General features: G+C 39.9%; 1 pseudogene; it reads right to left on the minus strand.

Annotated features, from left to right (window-relative positions):
- LOC117082800 overlaps window positions 1–19,993 on the minus strand; it is a 159,719-nt pseudogene that overhangs the window by 118,367 nt on the left and 21,359 nt on the right.

Consider the following 19,993-nt stretch of genomic DNA (forward strand, 5'->3'; position numbering starts at 1 on the left):
TACTTTTAATAGAGATGGGATTTCACTGTGTTGCCCAGTTTGTACAATAAAGGATTCTTAAAGAAGAAGGGAGAAAAAAATTCTAGGAAGAAAGCCAGAAAGAGAAAGTTTCCCAGAGGATGAGGGAAGAGATGCCAGTGGGTGCGAGTGTGGAGTGACAGAGCACAGCAGAAAGACAGGGAGGAATTATTTACCCCAGTGAAGGACACTTTTCTTTAAAACTTTCCTATTAATTTATATACATACAACTTGACAGTTTATAAGAATACTAACCTATATCAATATTTTCCCCACCAAAGTGTTCCCAAGGGCAAAGGTGAGTGAATACGTGTTTCCACGCTTGTGTCAGGGGCGCAGAGCAAGGGAAGACAGAATGGACATGGTCTAGATTAGACCCCGGAGGCTTTCAAATTCCTTTTGAGACTTGGGACTGTATCTTAAAATAATATTGATTTTTTTTTCCTCGATAATAAAAGAATGGAACCAAATTCTGGTTGTCTGATTCTTTGCCCAGTGCTCTTTCTTATGTCTAACACTGCCTCTTCTTATGAACAACTCTGACATTACAGAGAAAGACTATTGTTTGTTCCATTCAACACTCAATTCCATAGGTACTAGCAATGATGAAAAAGGTTGTTAGTATCCAGCGGGGAAAGCAAAGGGTCTGTAGGTGGTAACACCCTGCTGAGAGCAGAGGGGGAGGAATACATACAATTTTGCAGAAGCACGTTGGGAATTCCACCATCTTCCCATAGCACCGATGCAAGCTACGGCAGACAACCTGCCAGGACTAATCAGACGATGATCACGACCCACCTCTGCTGATTCATGTAGGAACACATGATACAGTCATTAAAAATCTACCATGTATCTCTGGAGACTTTGAAGCTCAGGTCAAGAAACAGAGACCTGAGGGCACAGGTAATGTCTGAATTCCTCTTTCATCATAAGACCTGATTTCAGAAAAGATGATAGAGTTTTTAACAATCAGTTCAGTCGATGGTAGAGTAATAATCAACATTTTTTTTCTAAATTAAGCCCTTGTGACTTATATTCAATAAAAATGTACAATATATATAGGAAGAGAGAGAATCCTTTCTCATGTTAGAGTTATAGTTTAAGGGCAAGCATACCGACTGAGAAGAGGAGTTTATTTTACAAAGAACAGGTGGAAAGTTTTATGTCAAAGCCTCCGAGATGCCATCAAGAAGAAAGGACACTGAATTCAAGGAACAGAGAGTAAGAAATCCAGAAAGAAAACAAACTAAAGTAAATTGTAGGGACAGTATGACTGCAACAAAGTGGAAGAGCAGCTTCCAAAGCAGTGACTATCTTAGGAAACTTGTCAGGAACAATCTATGTATGCATATTATAAACAAAGTAAATACAGAATTTAGGTTTCTAAAATGGGAACTAAATGTTACTATTTGTTTAAAAGAAAAAGATCTACTAGGAAGCAAAGCATAGTGGGTACTAGCATAATGAAGATGTACACTTGTGTGGAATCTACAATTCTGAAAGTGAAAGAAAATTGAGATTAGAATTAAAAATTAGAGAAACACTGTCATGGTGGGAGAATAATCCAGGCAGCCCAGATTTATGAAGTCCATGCATCATGCTTACTTTAATTTTATTCTAAAATATGAGATACTTGAAACATATATAAGTGTATCCCACCCCAGTAGGAGGCAGGGCTAAGATGTTCCTTCAGAGGTGTCTTCAGCAGGGACAAGAGGTCAGATTCTGTCATCTCACATATTGGGGACAGGCCACCTCAGGAAGGGAGGGTAACTTCAGGTAAGGCAGCTGTCTGCAGACAAGTGATTCCCCAAAGCAGCTGAGAGTCTTATGCCTATAGCACTCTCCACACTAGGAGGGGATCCCTCCATCCTGCAGATGGCCTGGGCAGTACATCACAGGGCCTGCTGCAATGGCTAAAATGATTTGCCAAGCATGATACATTTTCTCAACACTCCCATGGACGAGTACTATGGTAAATGGTAATTTAGAAAGGAAGAAACTGAGGCACAGAGTAATTAAGTAACTTACCTATCCAAGGTGACCCTGTCAATGAGGTGGCAGCTCCAGGATTTGAATGGAGGCTATCTGACTCTGAGGCCTTTGCACTTCTCTATATGTGATGGTGCCTTCGGTCATGGCCTGCTGTCATCGTCAGTCCATGCAGGAGCTGTTATTATTATTTTACTTTATTTATTTTTTTAGCCCAATCCCCATTCCTATTCTCTTCTTCTCTACATGGTTTTGTGCTAGAGGGTTCACATTCTTCTTCTTCTTTGTTGAATTCAGCACTCTTTTTTAACACCTTCCCATGTTAGCATATATGCTTCTACTTCATGGCTTCAAACTGCTTAATAATTCATCTCTTTAAAAAATGTTTATTTTATAGTCTCTTTCAGATTTGGTTTTACTATGCCAAGTTTTGGGGGTTAACGGCAGTATTCTGATTTGTTGAATTTTAGACTTTTGATTGTGAGGAATTTGTTCCTGGCAACTCTTTAAGTGTTGGATTGTGAGCTCATCTTCAGTGGGATTTTGTTCTATGGTAAGTCCCAACTGCCTAGGTTGCGGGAAAGTCCCTCTGCAGCAACTTTGCATGTGATGCTTCCAGATATCTCAGGAATAGCACTGGGTTTTGATCAAGTTTATGTTAATTTCTTAGCTAGAAATTCAGACTCCAAACCTACTTAAGGAACAAGACTTGGGTTCTGATTTCTTACAAGAAAATTTTGCTCTGCCTGGAAATCAGCAAGAAATAAGATTTTATTTTATTTTTGTTTGTCTTTCTCAGGTGGTGAGTAGATTTTTTTTCTGTTTTCCATTTGCTGAGTGTGTAGCCCTCGCTGTAAGCTGGGGTTTCCGTAACAGCTCCTTCTTCACAAGGTCTTGTCTGCCACTTGAGCATAGTTGGTAAAAAAAAAGAAGAAAAAAAACCAGTCTCTTGCTTTGTATTGGCACCAACCTGTCACCTCCTAATTTGTTCACCTACTTAAACAGCACTTGTAGTTCCAATATCTGACACCTATAAAACCCATCTTTCACGCAGGCTTAGGTGATGTCTTAAACTTTTTTGCAATGTTTTACTCAGTATTTCTAGATATGGTTGCTGGAATGTGTGTCTTAGTTTAGACAATCACATTGCCAAAAGCGAAGTCCTCTCGTCTGAATCATGCATTCTTACTCGATGGGTTCAATCGGGTGGGAATCGAAAGGTTCACCTACCTATGTGCCGATGGCCTTTTGCTTTCAACAGCTCTATTGAGAAATATTTTACATACCATAAAATGTACCCTTTAGAGGAAATAATTTCATGGGTTTTAGCCCATTTATAGAGTTGTATAACAATGACCACAGTCAATTTTAAAACATTTTTATCACCACAGAAAAGCCAAACCCATTAGTATTCACTCCCCGCTTTCTCCTATCCAACCCAGCCTTAGGCAATCACTAATCTACTTTCTGTCTCTTTGAATTGGCCTATGTGGGACATTTCATATAAATGGAATCACACAATATGTGCCCTTCTATGCCCCACTTCTTTCACTTAGCACTGTTTCCAAGGTCCATCTATGTTGTAAAATATATCAGTACTTCATTCCCTTTTATTATTGAGTAATATTCCAATATTCCAATATTGAATAACATTGAATAGCTAGACCACATTTTGTTTATCTATGTTCATGGACATTTGCATTGTTTTCACTTGTTTATTATGAATAATGTTGCTATCAACATTTGTGTGAAAGACTTCATGTAAATACACGTTTTCACTTCTCTTGGGGATACATGAGAAAGGGAACTTTTAGATCATATAGCAACCCTGTTTTAAGTTTCTGAGGAACTGGCAAACTGTTTTCCAAAATAGTGGCACCATTTTACATTCTCACCTGCCATGTAGTATGAAGGTTCCAGGCCTTTCTTTTGATGCTAAGATGAAATGCATCCTATAGAATCTTGTGTTAGGTTCATTCTATAGAGTCTTGTGTTAGGTAGAACATAAGTGTTCTGATGCTTAGATCCTCCCCCTTACTGGATCATTCTCCTTGGATGCTCTACAAACACCTCACATCCAACAAGTTCTAATAGAAATCATCATTTCTCCCTTTCTCTAAATGTGCTTCTCTTGTATTCACTATCTCACTCAGTACAGAAATCTGGGAATTATTCTAGAAGCCCAAATTTCACTCATGCCCCCACTTTTAACTAGTTGGTAAGGCCTGCCTTTTCTTTCATAAAAAAAAGTTCACAAACTCATCATCCTTCCCTGTGTCACAACCTCAATTTTTTTCTCACTTAAACCATTGTCATGGCCACTGTACACATACTCCTGTCTGTCCTCACCTCCTGGCCACCCACCAACCAACCCATTGTGCATGTGGTCATTGTGCATTGCAGAATGCAAATCCAATCATATCTTTCCCCTGCTTAATCTTTTTCATGCTTCCCTCTAACTTACAAGATAATAACCAAACTCCATAGTGGAGTATCCAGAGCACTTTGAGATCTGGCTTGCTTCCTTCTCTCCAGTTGTACAGCTTGCCATTCCCATCACACAACCTCTGCCCCTACCATACCCAGCTCCTTCCACTCTTTAAGCTAACTCTGCTAACTCAGACTACAGTTTTTGGAGTACATTTACCCAATTTGATCACCATGTTTGAAGGACGGCCAACTTTTATTTTTATTTTACCACTGATGAAACAGGCTTGATGAAGAGGTCTGCCCAAAGTTATACAAATGCTAAAGAAAAAGCCTGGCGCTCTTTTCCAGGTTCTCTGACTTTAAGGCATTTAGTGTTTCCCCACACTAAGCATACAGCAATCACTGAGCTTTGCTCCCTCCTGAATCTCACTGTATTCTCTCTTACCTGGGGTGCTTTAACATGACACCCTCATTCCCTCCACCTGTGCCCTCTCCCTATTCCGTTGTCTACCACATCACCAGACTTCACCATGCTAGTTTATTTTTAATTATATGTTACTTTGTGCTTTTTCATAGTCCTATGCCATTACTCCCACCTAGTTGAGGCCTGGCCTTCGGTTTGTGCACAGTGCTAGGACTTGGTAGGAACTCAATTACTATTGCTTGACTGATTGTTAGCTTTTTCCCTGAGCAGGCTTCTAGCCTTTAGCTATAAGGGTTCCCTATAAAGCACAACACCATATGTCATCTCATATTAGGACATTTCTACAGTTTCCACTCAACGTATTACAATATATTAGTACTTTATATTACTAAATATGTTGAGGTTTTAGGCCTTAATACATACTACTAATTATTATTTTATTTATTTATGGACATCAAGAAGTGTTTATTGATTCTTAATGCACAAAATTTTTTAAAGGATGTCAAGGAATTACAGTGACAATTAAAGTGGACTTCCATACTTTGAGTTCACACACCATTTTACTAACCCCAGAAGCAGATGGTTCTTGATTTTCTTTAAAGAACTCTTGGCTTGGCATCCTCTGATAGTATCTTAAGTCTCACTGGGGTATAAGTCAGAGGTAAAACTTCTCATTTCATCAGTCACTGCTTTTCTGTTGTCTTATATAGGACTTTTATTTGTGTCAATTGCTTTAATATCTTGGGGCTTCGTTCTCTTTCCCAAAAGCTCCATGAAATAGCACAGTTTATCAATGTGTTATAGAAAAGAAGAAGAATAATCTAGTCATCTACCATCAGACTGCGGATTAACATGGAGTCAGAATTAGAATCTGCAGCTCCCAAAAGCTTTACATGGCCCAGTATGTTATGATTTTATGTTATATATGTTTTCTCTTTTTTTATTTTTCTTGATGTCCATATCAAAGGTTTTAATCACCTTCCAGTTACTAAAACTTCCATTCAAAAAATGTTGGGAAATTTATGAAAAAAGGTCCCTATTAAATCTCTAAATCAGGTACCAAATAAAAATCTATATTGGATTGCTTGTTATTAAGCTTCCAGAAATTCTATGGAATATAACTGAGCTATAGCAGAATTTACTCATGGGTATTTGAATGATGCAGAACAAAAGATCTTGACTATTTTATTATCTGCTTTGGTACATGAAAAGAAACTTGAACAATAAAGTCTGTACTAACCTAAAATCATTGTCATATCTTATACATTCTTGCTCATAATACAGGTCTGACATCATTTGATTGATTAGCACTCCAAATATAGGTACTATGCATTAATTGCATCAATGTTGAAACTGTGGTTCTACAACCCAAATGTCCATCAATGATAGACTGGATTAAGAAAATGTGGCACATATATACCATGGAATACTATGCAGCCATAAAAAAGGATGAGTTCATGTCCTTTGTAGGGACATGGATGAAGCTGGAAACCATCATTCTGAGCAAACTTTTGCAAGGACAGGAAACCAAACACTGCACGTTCTCACTCATAGGTGGGAACTGAACAGTGAGAACACTTGGACACAGGAAGAGGAACATCACACACCAGGGCCTGTCGTGGGGTGGGGGGAGGTGGGAGGGATAGCATTAGGAGACATACCTAATGTAAATGATGAGTTAGTGGGTGCAGCACACCAACATGGCACACGTATACATATGTAACAAACCTGTATGTTGTGCACACGTACCCTAGAACTTAGAGTATAATAATAAAAAATTTTAAAAAAAGAAAGCATGGTTCTAGTTAGCTGCTCAACCTCTTGGTTATCTATTAGTTGAAGAGACAAATAAGTGTTAATTCAAAAATTATTTCAGGCCGCACGTGGCGTCCCATGCCTGTAATCCTAGCATTTTTGGAGGCCAAGAAAAGAGATTGCTTGAGCCCAGAAGTTTGAGACCACTCTGGACAACAAAGTGAGACCTCATCTCTATATTATATTATTAAACTTTTTTTTTTTGAGACAGAATCTTGCTGTGTCACCCAGGCTGGCGTGCAGTGGCAAGATCTTGGCTCACTGCAACCTCTGCCTCCTGCTTCAACCTCCCAAGTAGCTGGGATTACAGGTGCGTGCTAATTTTTGTATTTTTAGTAGAGACAGGGTTTCACCATGTTGACCAGGCTGGTCTCGAACTCCTGACCTCGTGATCCACCTGTCTCAGCCTCCAAAAGTGCTGGGATTACAGGAGTGAGCCACCTTGCCCGGCCTAAATATTTTTTAATAATTTTAAAATAATGCAATCTAAGTAGTAGATGACTAGCTAATTTAAGTTGTCTGATTATTGAAATCTTAACTTTCAAATGCATCCTTAATTATTCTTCTTCGTGTCACTTTGAAAAATTCCTTTCAGCACCAAGACCTATATGAAATCCCCTAATTTTTGATCTGTGAAATATTTACAAGAATTGTTCAGAAACACCTGTGTTCTCTCTCCTCTCTCTCTCTCTCAATCTCTCTCTCTCTCTTTCTCTCTCTCTCCCCCTCCCACCTCTCTCCCTCTCTTTCACACACATTGAATTCATCATTGTCTCATCATTGCCTACAAACACTCCTCTTACCCGCGAGCAAATGGCATCACATCTGGTAGAACTCATATCTTCAAGAAACAGAACTATGCTGCCTCCAGAACTTTAACTTTTAAAAAAAGAAGTCTTTGTAATTAGGTACATATTCAACAACTGACATTGGGAAAGTGGGAGGCAATTTCACCAAATAAGTCCATTAAAGTAGGTTGTTTTGTTCCCTTCCAATGACAAGAATACAAATAATGTGACTTGTGGTTATGGTGAAAAGGGTGCTTTGGTACTTGATCCAGATATGCTAACTTGAAACTTGGAGCTGTTGAATCAGATGATTTTGGTCAGTGCTATCCGATAGGAACATAAGGCAAGCTGCAAGTGCAAACCCCAAGTGTAATTTTAAATTTTGTAATAGCCACAATTAAAAAACCATTCTACTATTAAGACGCATGCACATGTATGTTTATTGCAGCACTACTTACAATAGCAAAGACTTGGAACCAACTCAAATTCCTATCAATGACAGACAGGATAAAGAAAATGTGGCACAAATACACCATGAAATACTGTGCAGCCATAAAAAAGGATGAGTTCATGTCCTTTGCAGGGACATGGATTAAGCCAGAAACCATCATCCTCAGCAAACTAACACAGGAACAGAAAACCAAACACTGCGTGTTCTCACTCATAAGTGGGAATTAAACAATGAGAGCACATCGACACAGGGAGGGGAACATCATACATTGCGGCCTAAGGGTAGGGCACTGGGGGAGGGTGAGCATTAGAACGAATACCTAATGCATGCAGGGCTTAAAACCTAGATGACAGGTTAATCCCAGCACTTTGGGAGGCCGAGACGGGCGGATCACGAGGTCAGGAGATCGAGACCATCCTGGCTAACACGGTGAAACCCCGTCTCTACTAAAAAAATACAAAAATTAGCCGGGCGAGGTGGCGGGCGCCTGTAGTCCCAGCTACTCGGGAGGCTGAGGCAGGAGAATGGCATAAACCCGGGAGGCGGAGCTTGCAGTGAGCTGAGATCTGGCCACTGCACTCCAGTCCGGGCGACAGAGCGAGACTCCGCCTCAAAAAAAAAAAAAAAAAAAACCTAGATGACAGGTTGATGGGTGCAGAAAACCACCATAGCACGTGCATACCTATGTAACAAACCTGCACGTTCAGCACGTGTATCCCAGAACTTAAAGTAAAATAAAAAATAATAATAATTTTAAAATAATGCAATCTAAGTAGTAGATGACTAGCTAATTTAAGTTGTCTGATTATTGAAATCTTAACTTTCAAATGCATCCTTAATTATTCTTCTTCGTGTCACTTTGAAAAATTCCTTTCAGCACCAAGACCTATATGAAATCCCCTAATTTTTGATCTGTGAAATATTTACAAGAATTGTTCAGAAACACCTGTGTTCTCTCTCCTCTCTCTCTCTCTCAATCTCTCTCTCTCTCTTTCTCTCTCTCTCCCCCTCCCACCTCTCTCCCTCTCTTTCACACACATTGAATTCATCATTGTCTCATCATTGCCTACAAACACTCCTCTTACCCGCGAGCAAATGGCATCACATCTGGTAGAACTCATATCTTCAAGAAACAGAACTATGCTGCCTCCAGAACTTTAACTTTTAAAAAAAGAAGTCTTTGTAATTAGGTACATATTCAACAACTGACATTGGGAAAGTGGGAGGCAATTTCACCAAATAAGTCCATTAAAGTAGGTTGTTTTGTTCCCTTCCAATGACAAGAATACAAATAATGTTGACTTGTGGTTATGGTGAAAAGGGTGCTTTGGTACTTGATCCAGATATGCTAACTTGAAACTTGGAGCTGTTGAATCAGATGATTTTGGTCAGTGCTATCCGATAGGAACATAAGGCAAGCTGCAAGTGCAAACCCCAAGTGTAATTTTAAATTTTGTAATAGCCACAATTAAAAAACCATTCTACTATTAAGACGCATGCACATGTATGTTTATTGCAGCACTACTTACAATAGCAAAGACTTGGAACCAACTCAAATTCCTATCAATGACAGACAGGATAAAGAAAATGTGGCACAAATACACCATGAAATACTGTGCAGCCATAAAAAAGGATGAGTTCATGTCCTTTGCAGGGACATGGATTAAGCCAGAAACCATCATCCTCAGCAAACTAACACAGGAACAGAAAACCAAACACTGCGTGTTCTCACTCATAAGTGGGAATTAAACAATGAGAGCACATCGACACAGGGAGGGGAACATCATACATTGCGGCCTAAGGGTAGGGCACTGGGGGAGGGTGAGCATTAGAACGAATACCTAATGCATGCAGGGCTTAAAACCTAGATGACAGGTTAATCCCAGCACTTTGGGAGGCCGAGACGGGCGGATCACGAGGTCAGGAGATCGAGACCATCCTGGCTAACACGGTGAAACCCCGTCTCTACTAAAAAAATACAAAAATTAGCCGGGCGAGGTGGCGGGCGCCTGTAGTCCCAGCTACTCGGGAGGCTGAGGCAGGAGAATGGCATAAACCCGGGAGGCGGAGCTTGCAGTGAGCTGAGATCTGGCCACTGCACTCCAGTCCGGGCGACAGAGCGAGACTCCGCCTCAAAAAAAAAAAAAAAAAAAACCTAGATGACAGGTTGATGGGTGCAGAAAACCACCATAGCACGTGCATACCTATGTAACAAACCTGCACGTTCAGCACGTGTATCCCAGAACTTAAAGTAAAATAAAAAATAATAATAAATTTTTAAAAAATAGGTGACATTGGTTTTAAAAATTCATTTTATTTAACAAATTATATCCAAAATATGGTCATTTCAACATACAGTAAACACAAAACATATTGAGTTATCTTTCATTTGAAGTCTGTGAAATCTTGTGTGTAATTTACACTTACAAGACATTTCAGTCAGACTAGCCACATTTCAAATGCTCCATAATCACCTGTTGCTAGCAGCACTGCACAGGACAGCACAAATATAGATCTTCTCTTGCCAGCCTTCTATGGAGTAGCAACCAAAAGCATTCCTTAGATAAGATTTGTAATGTATTTAATTTGTCTACAGGTCTCATTACAAAGAGATGCACAGTCATAAATCAACCGGTTAGCAGCTGCAATAACAAACCAAAAAGAGACCAGCGCGGTGGCTCACGCCTGTAATCCCAGCCCTTTGGGAGACTGAGGTGGGTGGATCACAAGGTCAGGAGATTGAGACTATCTTGGCCAACATGGTGAAACCCCCTCTCTGCTAAAAATACAAATGTTAGCTGGGCATGGTGGCGTGCACCTGTAGCCCCAGCTACTCGGGAGGCTGAGGCAGGAGAATCTCTTGAACCCAAGAAGCAGAGGTTGCAGTGAGCCAAGATTCCACCACCGCCTCCAGCCTGGCAACAGAGCAAGACTCCGTTAAAAAAAAAAAAAAAATTTGCTTGTCTCTCTCTTTTTGCTTCCAATAATGTTTTATTCTCCATGCCAGCCAAAGTACTTAGCCAAAAAGATACCCATCAAATGATTCATTTCATCTGTTTCCCTCCTCTCAAACAAACAAACAACAACAATGGCAGAAACCAGTCTCTGTTGTCTTGCAACCACCACCTGGGTATCTCCCTTTTGTCATAGAGATGCCTGTCAACAACTTGAATGACAGCCACGTAGAAGAAGTGGGGAAGAGTGGAGTGTGACTCACCAAGCTGGGCACCCAGGGGCAGAGATTGAAAAATCATGATATGAGCTAGCACAGAAATCGCATTGGAAGGTTGATTCCTTAAGTATGTTCCACGTTCCATCCTTCGTCCCATTCAGAAACGTTACTCCCCGGATACACCTAACTGTGCGATCCAATATTCTGTGGAGGGAAAAATACTTCCTGATTTCATGCTCTGCCGCATTCAGATTGATAGGCCTGTAATTTTACCCAAAGTGGAGCAACCACAAATGCTCTTTCTTTTTTTCATGTATAAATATTTAATCCCTGCTAGAAATATCTATGCTGCAAGCCAGAGTGATATCTCATCATCATGGGCTCCACAGGTTAATTAAACACTGCTGAAAAAAAAAAAGAAAAAAAGAAAAAAAAAGCCTAATTTATTAAGTCATGAGTATAAGACACTTCCAAGAAAAAAAAAATATCTGTATTCCTATTCCTAAGTAAGGAGATAATAGAAAACTTAAAAGTGTTTGGGTGGTTGTGATAGGACATAAATTTGGGATGTGGTGCAATTTTCATATCAGTGGGTTGTTGTAACTGATTTGAGTTAGTGTTAGGCAAGTCATTTATCTTCACTGATCATTCCAAACATATAAGAAAGACAAGGGAAAGAGGCATAGGAGAAATAAATTGTAAGAGAAACTTGTGAGTTAAAGAAATGGGCTGTACTGCATTGAAATCTAACAGAATGGTGCAGTGGCATTTGGTTTGCTCTGTTTGCAGTTTGTACTTCTATTGCTTTAGAAATACAGCCTATGAGTTACTCTGCTAATGTCAGTTTCCTGGAGTGGTAATACATTTGGCTGTTGTCTATTCTGATGAGATGGGGAAGTACGGTCTCAAATATTTTTTTTAGTAGTATAAAAGTGATCAGAATGCACCCATGCCTTCTTGAATAATAAGTGCGATACATCATACTTAAATGAAATTTTAGGGCCAGGCGCAGTGGCTCACACCTGTAATCCCAGCACTTTGGGAGGCCGAGGTGCGTGGATCACTTGAGTTCAGGAGTTTGAGACCAGCCTGGGCAACATGGTAAAACCACTTTTCTACTAAATATACAAAAATTAGCTAGGCGTGGTGGCACACGCCTATAATCCCAGCTACTTGGGAGGCTGAGGCAAAAGAATCGCTTGAGCCCAGGAGGCGGAGCTTGCAGTGAGCTGAGATCACACCACCGTACTCCTGCCTGGGGGATAGAGTGAGACCCTGTCTCAAAAATAAAATAAAATAATGAAATGAAATGAAATTTTAGGTGATTTTAATTATGTCTGATCTTGGTCCTTTTCATCTTAATACAAGAGTTGCAAACAAAAACCAACTTTTTTATAGAAAGATGTCTTAATGAGTTTGAACTCAGAATCAAGACACTTGATTTGACAAAGGATTAGTTTCTGATTAGTGAAAACAGAGATGAAATTGGGATTGCCCTAGAAATGATAATAGCAAACAGTTATGTAAGCACCTGCATTTGGCATTTACTATTATTCTAGGTGCTTTGCATTATATTAGCTTTAATTCTTACAGTAGCCCTCCGATGTAGGCACTCTCTCTTTTTCCTTCTTCCATTACAGATGAGAAAATGTAGGAACAGAGAGGTTAAGTAACTTTTTCAAGGTTACCCAGTTTTTAAATTGGAGCTGAGATTCAAAATCCAGGCTGGAACCAGAGGCTGGCCCTCAACTGCCTCTATAATGTGTGGTCACTACGCCCATGAGCGGGCAGAAAGGTATTTCTACAAAGTTCTTGGGTTGAAAGTTATATTGCTCTTTAGAATACCGTCTTCCGTTTGCCCCAAATTTCTATTAGTAGAGTCCGTCCTTCCAATAAACAACTACCAAGGATTTCCTAACTAAGTGCAAATGGTGTCAGACAGACATTAATGTTTCTATAGCTTACATGGTAGCCCAAAATGTCTAGTAGTTTGATGACAATTTTAAAATATTTCTTAACTCTAAGGCATAAAATCCTGAGGAAGTTCAATACAGGAGAGATAAGTTTCTTGGATCAAAAGAAGGGGATGGAGAAAAATATGGAATCAACCTGGGGATATCAGGAAAGAAAAGAATATGTAAGAAACAAAGCAAGAAGGAAAAAATAATACATGACCCTGGTGTATCTATATTCAGCCAAAAGTGAACCCTGTCCAAAGCCCAATGAGGTATTAAAAACTCTGACCCAGGGAAGATTAAACAAAAATTGAAAGCTAGCTGTTAATATAAGCATCCCATTCTTACATTTCTCAATTAACTACTCTGCAGATATAATAATAATAATAATAGCAAACATATTTCAAACGTATGGACCAGACTGTATTCTAAACATTTTGCTAGGATTATTGTATTAAATGCTCAGATAACCCACACTGTACAAAAGTTCGTATTAGTGTCATCATTTTAAAGATAAGAATTTTGAATATTTGTTTATTTATTTATTTTGAGATGGAGTCTCACTCTGTTGCCCAGGCTGGAGTGCAGTGGCGCGATCTCGGCTTGCTGCAACCTCTGCCTCCTGGGTTCAAGTGATTCTCATACCTCAGTCTCCTGAGCCACCACCATGCCCAGTTAATTTTTGTATTTTTAGTAGAGAGGGGGTTTCACCATGTTGGCCAGGCTGGTCTTGAACTGCTGACCTGAGGTGATCCATCTGCCTCAGACTTCCAAAGTGCTGGGATTACAGATGTGAGCCACTGTGTCTGGCTTGAATTATAATATTATATGATATTATGATAGATATTGATTTTTATCATAATCAAAATTTGATGTGGCATGCAAGATGACTTAAAGTGAAACAGTAGACTCAGTAAATGATAGGAAAACATTGTAAGGGATCATTAAGATTCCCCATTTCTCTTCAATATCTTTCTAATATTCGATCTCTTTATAAACAAGTCACTAGCCTGCACTTGTAACTATAGCATTACTTTTAAAATAAATAATCCTTTTATTGGAAAGTTTTATAATGTAGAGAGGGGTAGAGGAAATTTGCCTGTGTTATATATTTTCAGTATCCACCTTCTCTCTCCCTATCCTTAATGTTGATCAATAGTCACAATGCATTTAAGTTTGTACTTTAAAATTGAGTGTGAGAATTAACTCCAACTAAACACCCTAAAACTGGTTCATGTAGATCATCACAGGATGCAGCTCACAGATAGACGTCCCCTTAGGCTCGAAGGACAGAGGGTCATCTTGTATTTCCTTCTAAAATAAGTTCGCCTGAAAAGAAATAACCTCCCCTTTTAAGTTTAACTTCCTATGTAAATTAACTCTGAGTCCCCTGGAAAAATACTACTGTTGCAATGCAGGATTAATTTTTTATATTCCAACATATTGGAGCATTACTTCAATGGTTCTTAATCTTTTTGGTATCATACACTCCATGGAGAAATTCATGCAAGCTTAGAAAGATCTCCTTCAAAAAAGCACGTAGACACATACACAAATTCCATAGACCCAATGAAGCCTCTATCTGCTGCGGCCTCTGTAAAAGGCCATAGGCCCAGATTAAGAACAATTGAGTTCAATCCAAAGGCTAAGAGATGTTAAATGTCAGGAGTAGGGTGGGGGCTTGTATCTTTGAAACATCTAAATTCATGGAATGAGAACATCCTTAGCTCCTACTTGGATGCTGGATTCTATCATGAGACACATTTATTTTAAAAAGCACCTAGAACAATAGAAGAGAATTATCTTTCAAGCACTTCACCATTAGCCTTCTCTTTATTTTATAGTGATGTGTCCTTTTGCAGTGAGTCTCTCTCTTAGGAATATATACAAGAGAAAGAATCAAGTTCACCTGTAATATAAGGGGAAAGGGATGTTGTTAATTAACAGCAGGGCAATTCAAACTTCTTCTTAGCCCTCGGGAGGAATACCCAGGTGTGCTGAGACAGATATGCTTGGAGAAAGAAAAGAGATGCTCTATAGTCAAAAACACAGCACCAGGCCTTCTTTCATGAATTGATTTTCCCACTGGGTGACATCCTGGCAATTTCTGTTACCCAACCAATGATATAACTAAGTAGATGAAGCTGAAAGCTGGGTCAGATAAAAAAAGAATGTTTAATCTAACAAAAGCAGCCTCAGTTTTTGCCGTGAAGGGAAGCTGATTTAACAGACAGTAGCAGATTAAATAGAAAGCAGAAATAGGGAGAAAAAAATCATATTAAACCATTAAGAAATGAAGATAGAAGAATGTCACAATGCCAATTATTTGGAGAAAAAGCACAACATTACCATAGAACTTTCAACAATAAGATAAATGATATCTGCTTAAGATGTACAAAAATAGGTCTTTTGTTCACAGTATATATTTTAAATTAAATGCTATTGTTTAATTAATAGACTGTAACTTTATGTATTAAAGAAAAGCATAAGGTCATATGACTATTTTAGGTCACAAAGTTACTTACTCTGAATCTCAGAAACAGGAACAGCCAATGTGCTTCAAATTATGGAACATGAACCACCTATACTCAAATTATCAGCGGTATTTTTTTAAAATTCAGATTCTTGGGCCCCACGGACCTATCCAAAACTGAATTAAAAACTTTACGGGTAAAGTTTGGGAATTTTCATTTTAACAACCTCCCAGGTAAGAAATGTGCTAAAATATGAGAACCATTAATTTGTACCCTCATTTGGAAGGCTCCAGGAAACACCATCATAAGAAAGTAGCTCTCCAGGCCAGATGTGGTGGCTCACACCTGGCATCTAAGCACTTTGGGAGGCTGAGGTGGGCAGATCACCTGAGCTCAGGAGTTCAAGACCAGCCTGGCCAACACAGTAAAACTCTGTCTGTATTAAAAATACAAAAATTAGCCAGGCATGGCGGCGAGCACCTGTAATCCCAGCTACTCAGGAGATGGAGGCAGGAGAATTGCTTGAACCTGGGAGGCAGAGGTTGCAGTGAGCTGAGATCACATCACTGCACTCCAGCTTAGGTGACAGAGCAAGATTTCACGTCAAGAAGAAAAAAGGTAAGTAGTTCCAAACAGGAACACCCTCTTTTCCCCCATTGCTATAGAATGGGATTCATCTCTCTTGTTCATTCTCCTTCCTCCCTACCACTAAAAGCTCCTTTATTATTTGGTAGGTCTCACCCTTATCTTATTCTTCACCCTAGTGACAGCCCAGAATGGTTTCTGGAGGACTCTTCATCACCTCTACACTCTTATCTTTTCTTTACTGCTTCTAATTGGTGAGATATTTCTCTCTGGTTCATTCCATCCCAGCTCCCAGGCTCCCATGGCAGAGCTCTCTCTCATTCCCACTGTCAAAACAGCTGGCTTGATGACATTGAAATAAAAGGAATTTTATTTTCATCTTTTTTATTTCCAAAGACCCACCCATCTTTCCCCCACATATCTTTTACCTACTAAATCTAAGTGGAAAAATAAGAAGGGAAAGGGTAGGGTTGTAGAAATGAATCTTTTTTTAAAAAAAAAATCTGTTCAGTTTATTATTAAGACTATGGTCAAATTCCCAAGGGTGAGAAAGAGATTGAAAGCAAAGGCCATAACAAAGTCAAGGGAAAACAAGAGGTCAAATTCTTGTATCACTCAGAATAAAAGTCTTGCTGGATCAAGAGTAGCCATTCAGGACTTCTGTTGGTAAGAGGTCCCTCACCTCCACATCCGACTCTCAATTCCTGGCTTCAGAGCCCCAGCCCTCGATTCCTGCTCATCCCATCACACCATCACCCAACTCCAAGCTTCAGTTTGCAAGTTGACTTGGAAGAATTTGGAGCCACCCGACTCATTGCTCAATAGAGAATAGCAAGTTAGAGGTAGGAATAAGCCTTCTTTCAAGTAGAAATGCTCTATTGTCACAAGATGAATGTTAAACCTTTTCCTACGGAGACTCTTCACTGACACTCTAGAATTTCATTTGTAGCATGTCACAGTCACATTCAATCTAAGCTTAACAATCTTGTGTTAGTCAACGTGAAACATAACCAATGTTTATTCATTTAATCGATTAGATTTTTTTTTACAAAATTAAGACTAGTTCTCTGAATAATCACACTGTTCTATCATAACCAATTTGTATGTGTTCAGCTGCCTCTAAACATAGAGGCCAATAGTGGCTTCTTAAAAACCAATGGGCTTTGCATTCAAATAAATCTTAGTTTAATTTAATCTCTGCCACCCACTCACTGCATAACTTGGAAGATGTTTTTCAGCCTTTACTATGTTCATGTTTCTACATCCATAAAGCAAGGATGATAATATATATCTTGAACGGGTTCTTGTGAAGATTTAACTGACAAATATTAATTGAATTTTTCTATATGTCAAGCACTAGTGATACATAGACCATGCCCTTAAGCAACATGAAGTCTGTCTGGGAAGACTCACAGGAAAACAAGCAATTCAATTACCCTGCAGTAAGTGCCCTGGAGATGGTGGAGGTGGTGGTGACTAAAGAACAGAAACATCTTAGAACAAAACCTGAATTGTTCTTGGGGAGAAGAAATGTTCGGGGCAGGTGTTGTGAAGGTGATGATATCTAAAGAAGAAGCTGGTATTTGGAAAGAGGGATGGGACTGGGGGTGGGGTGGGGGGGTGGTTTGTCAACACAGAGAGGACATCTGAGAGGCAAGCCAGACACCATCCACCAAAGATTTGCAAGCAGGCAGTCTGAGCAGGGAAGAGAGGTGCAGTGAGAGTGTGAGGAGCAGGGAGGAAGAGTTCAACTCCAGACAGTGGAGAGGTAGGAAGCCATCAGATCCAGAAGAGCATTTCCTGTGCCAGGATGGGCTAGACTCATGTCCCAAAGATATGGGCAGCCATTGCATGGCATCAAGCAGAAAAATGACACCCTCAGATTCTCTGCTTAGGAAGATCACTCTAACAAAAGTGAAGATGAGCTGTCAGAGGCGGCGTCTGGCGCTAAGTGGGTTCCAATGGGGGACAGTTGGCACTGTTTATTAAATCATTTGCCTCTTGTTGATTGGGATAACGCATTTGCTCTCTTTAGGGGGTACTTTTTAGACGTTCTTTATCAGGAAATATATTTTTTATTGGTAGTGAGTGAAGTAAAGATGTCAGTATTCACGAAAGAGGTTATATAAGCCAAGGTTGCCTTTATATTGACAAAAATACCTTATTTCACTTCTGATCATACACATTAGTTCTGTAAAGGAGGTACATCATCTCTCCTTTTTGTTTCCTTGCTTGCATGATCACCAAAAGTTAAAATGAAATCACTTTTATGTAATCAAAGGAAAAAAGAAAAAGCAAGAAAATCAGCATGCCACAGCCTAGACAATTCCACCCAGCACTGCTGCCCAAGAGCTATGTTTTCTGGCTCTCTCCTCTCCACACTCCAATTACTTTAGCCCCACACCCCCAACCCACCCCATCCCACTTTGTTAGGGTGGTGGTTCACCAAATGATGGGGCTTGCTTAGAAGAGAAACATTTTATGGTCGGTAGAAGTTGAATAGAAAGTACCAAAAGGCGGAGAGGGCTGCCCTTCTCTTTTAATCATCATAAGAAGGGTTTACTAATACTGAAGAGCATCTGCATCCGTTGATGACTGATCCTGATCTAAGGTTTTGGCCACCCTTCAAATTGCTGCCAATCAAAATGCAATATGATTCTCTTGAATCCATTCTTCGTTGTCTCTCCTGAATGGTCTTCTCATTAGTGCTCGTCTCTTTAAATGGGTTCTTTTCTTACTAGGAAAAAAAAAAATTCCCTCTCTGAAATTAAAGTTGAAGGTGTTTTGCTTGTTCTAAAAGTTTTTAATACTTTTTCGTCAAGCATGCTCTGTTTGGCATGATTGACGTAGTGCATATACCGGCTGGCCAGAGTGGAGCATTTGAAGGTCTGGTGGGTGTTCTCGTAGTAAGGCTGAAGAATTTTGGCCTGCAAGTCAGCATAGACTGGATGAGACTCATACACTTGAACTGTGCTTCCACTCTTCAGCAACTTTCTGATATTGTTCAGTGGTAAATTTGCAGAACTATGAGTTCCTCTCCTCCAGTCTAGCCAGCTCCACTTTGCAGAATGCAACCCGCTTCTTTAGCATGCGGTCCTTCTCTTCCAGCTGCCTAGCCAGGTGCATTGCCTTAGCGCCTTCCTCCTGGCTTGATATCCTCTCTTGAAGGATGGGTCTGGTTAATTGCCCATTGGCAGCAGCCCTCTCTCTCTCCAGCTCTGTGGCTTGCTTTAGTCATTTCTGATCTGCAGTTTGTTCCTTGACTTGCTCCAATGTCAGCTGATCAGCTACTCTTCTTTTCAATTCTTCATCAGAAACCAAGGCATCATAAGCACCAGAACACCACTGAGACTTTGAACCAGATGGAGAGGATTCCTTCATTAAATCAATCACATGTTCTGAAAGCCCAATGCCCTTCACCACGGTGATGGGTGACGTTCTCATTCTTGTCCACCTCGAAGGTGACCCAATGGGTGCTCAAGGTCCCACCCGTGGCTCCTGTTCCTGTCCCCACGGAGACCTAGAGCAGAACCATGAGCACTTCAGTTCCCCTGTGCCCACAGTCACATGAAGGGGCCTGGGTTATTTTCCCACAGAGCAGGAGCAAGGCCACGACCTAGGAGATACTTTTCAAGTGAGCTTTGTCTTCCTGAGGCAGTATGTACATTGTGTAATGCATTGTAAATGATGTTATTGGCAGTCTACTCATCCAATTCTGAATAATGTCAGAATTTAACATCTGAGAAACAGCTCATCACCATTGATGTTGCTATAAACACACCTGGGGTTAAGGCACTGTGGGTCTGGTTCCTTGCTAAGTCTACAGTGGTGAAGACTGTGTGCAATTCAGATTGGCATTTTAAGTACTCGACTGTTTTTAGGAAAAGGG

This window comes from Trachypithecus francoisi, unplaced genomic scaffold, assembly GCF_009764315.1.
Source record: "Trachypithecus francoisi isolate TF-2019V2 unplaced genomic scaffold, Tfra_2.0 Lachesis_group9, whole genome shotgun sequence".
Taxonomy (NCBI): domain Eukaryota; kingdom Metazoa; phylum Chordata; class Mammalia; order Primates; family Cercopithecidae; genus Trachypithecus; species Trachypithecus francoisi.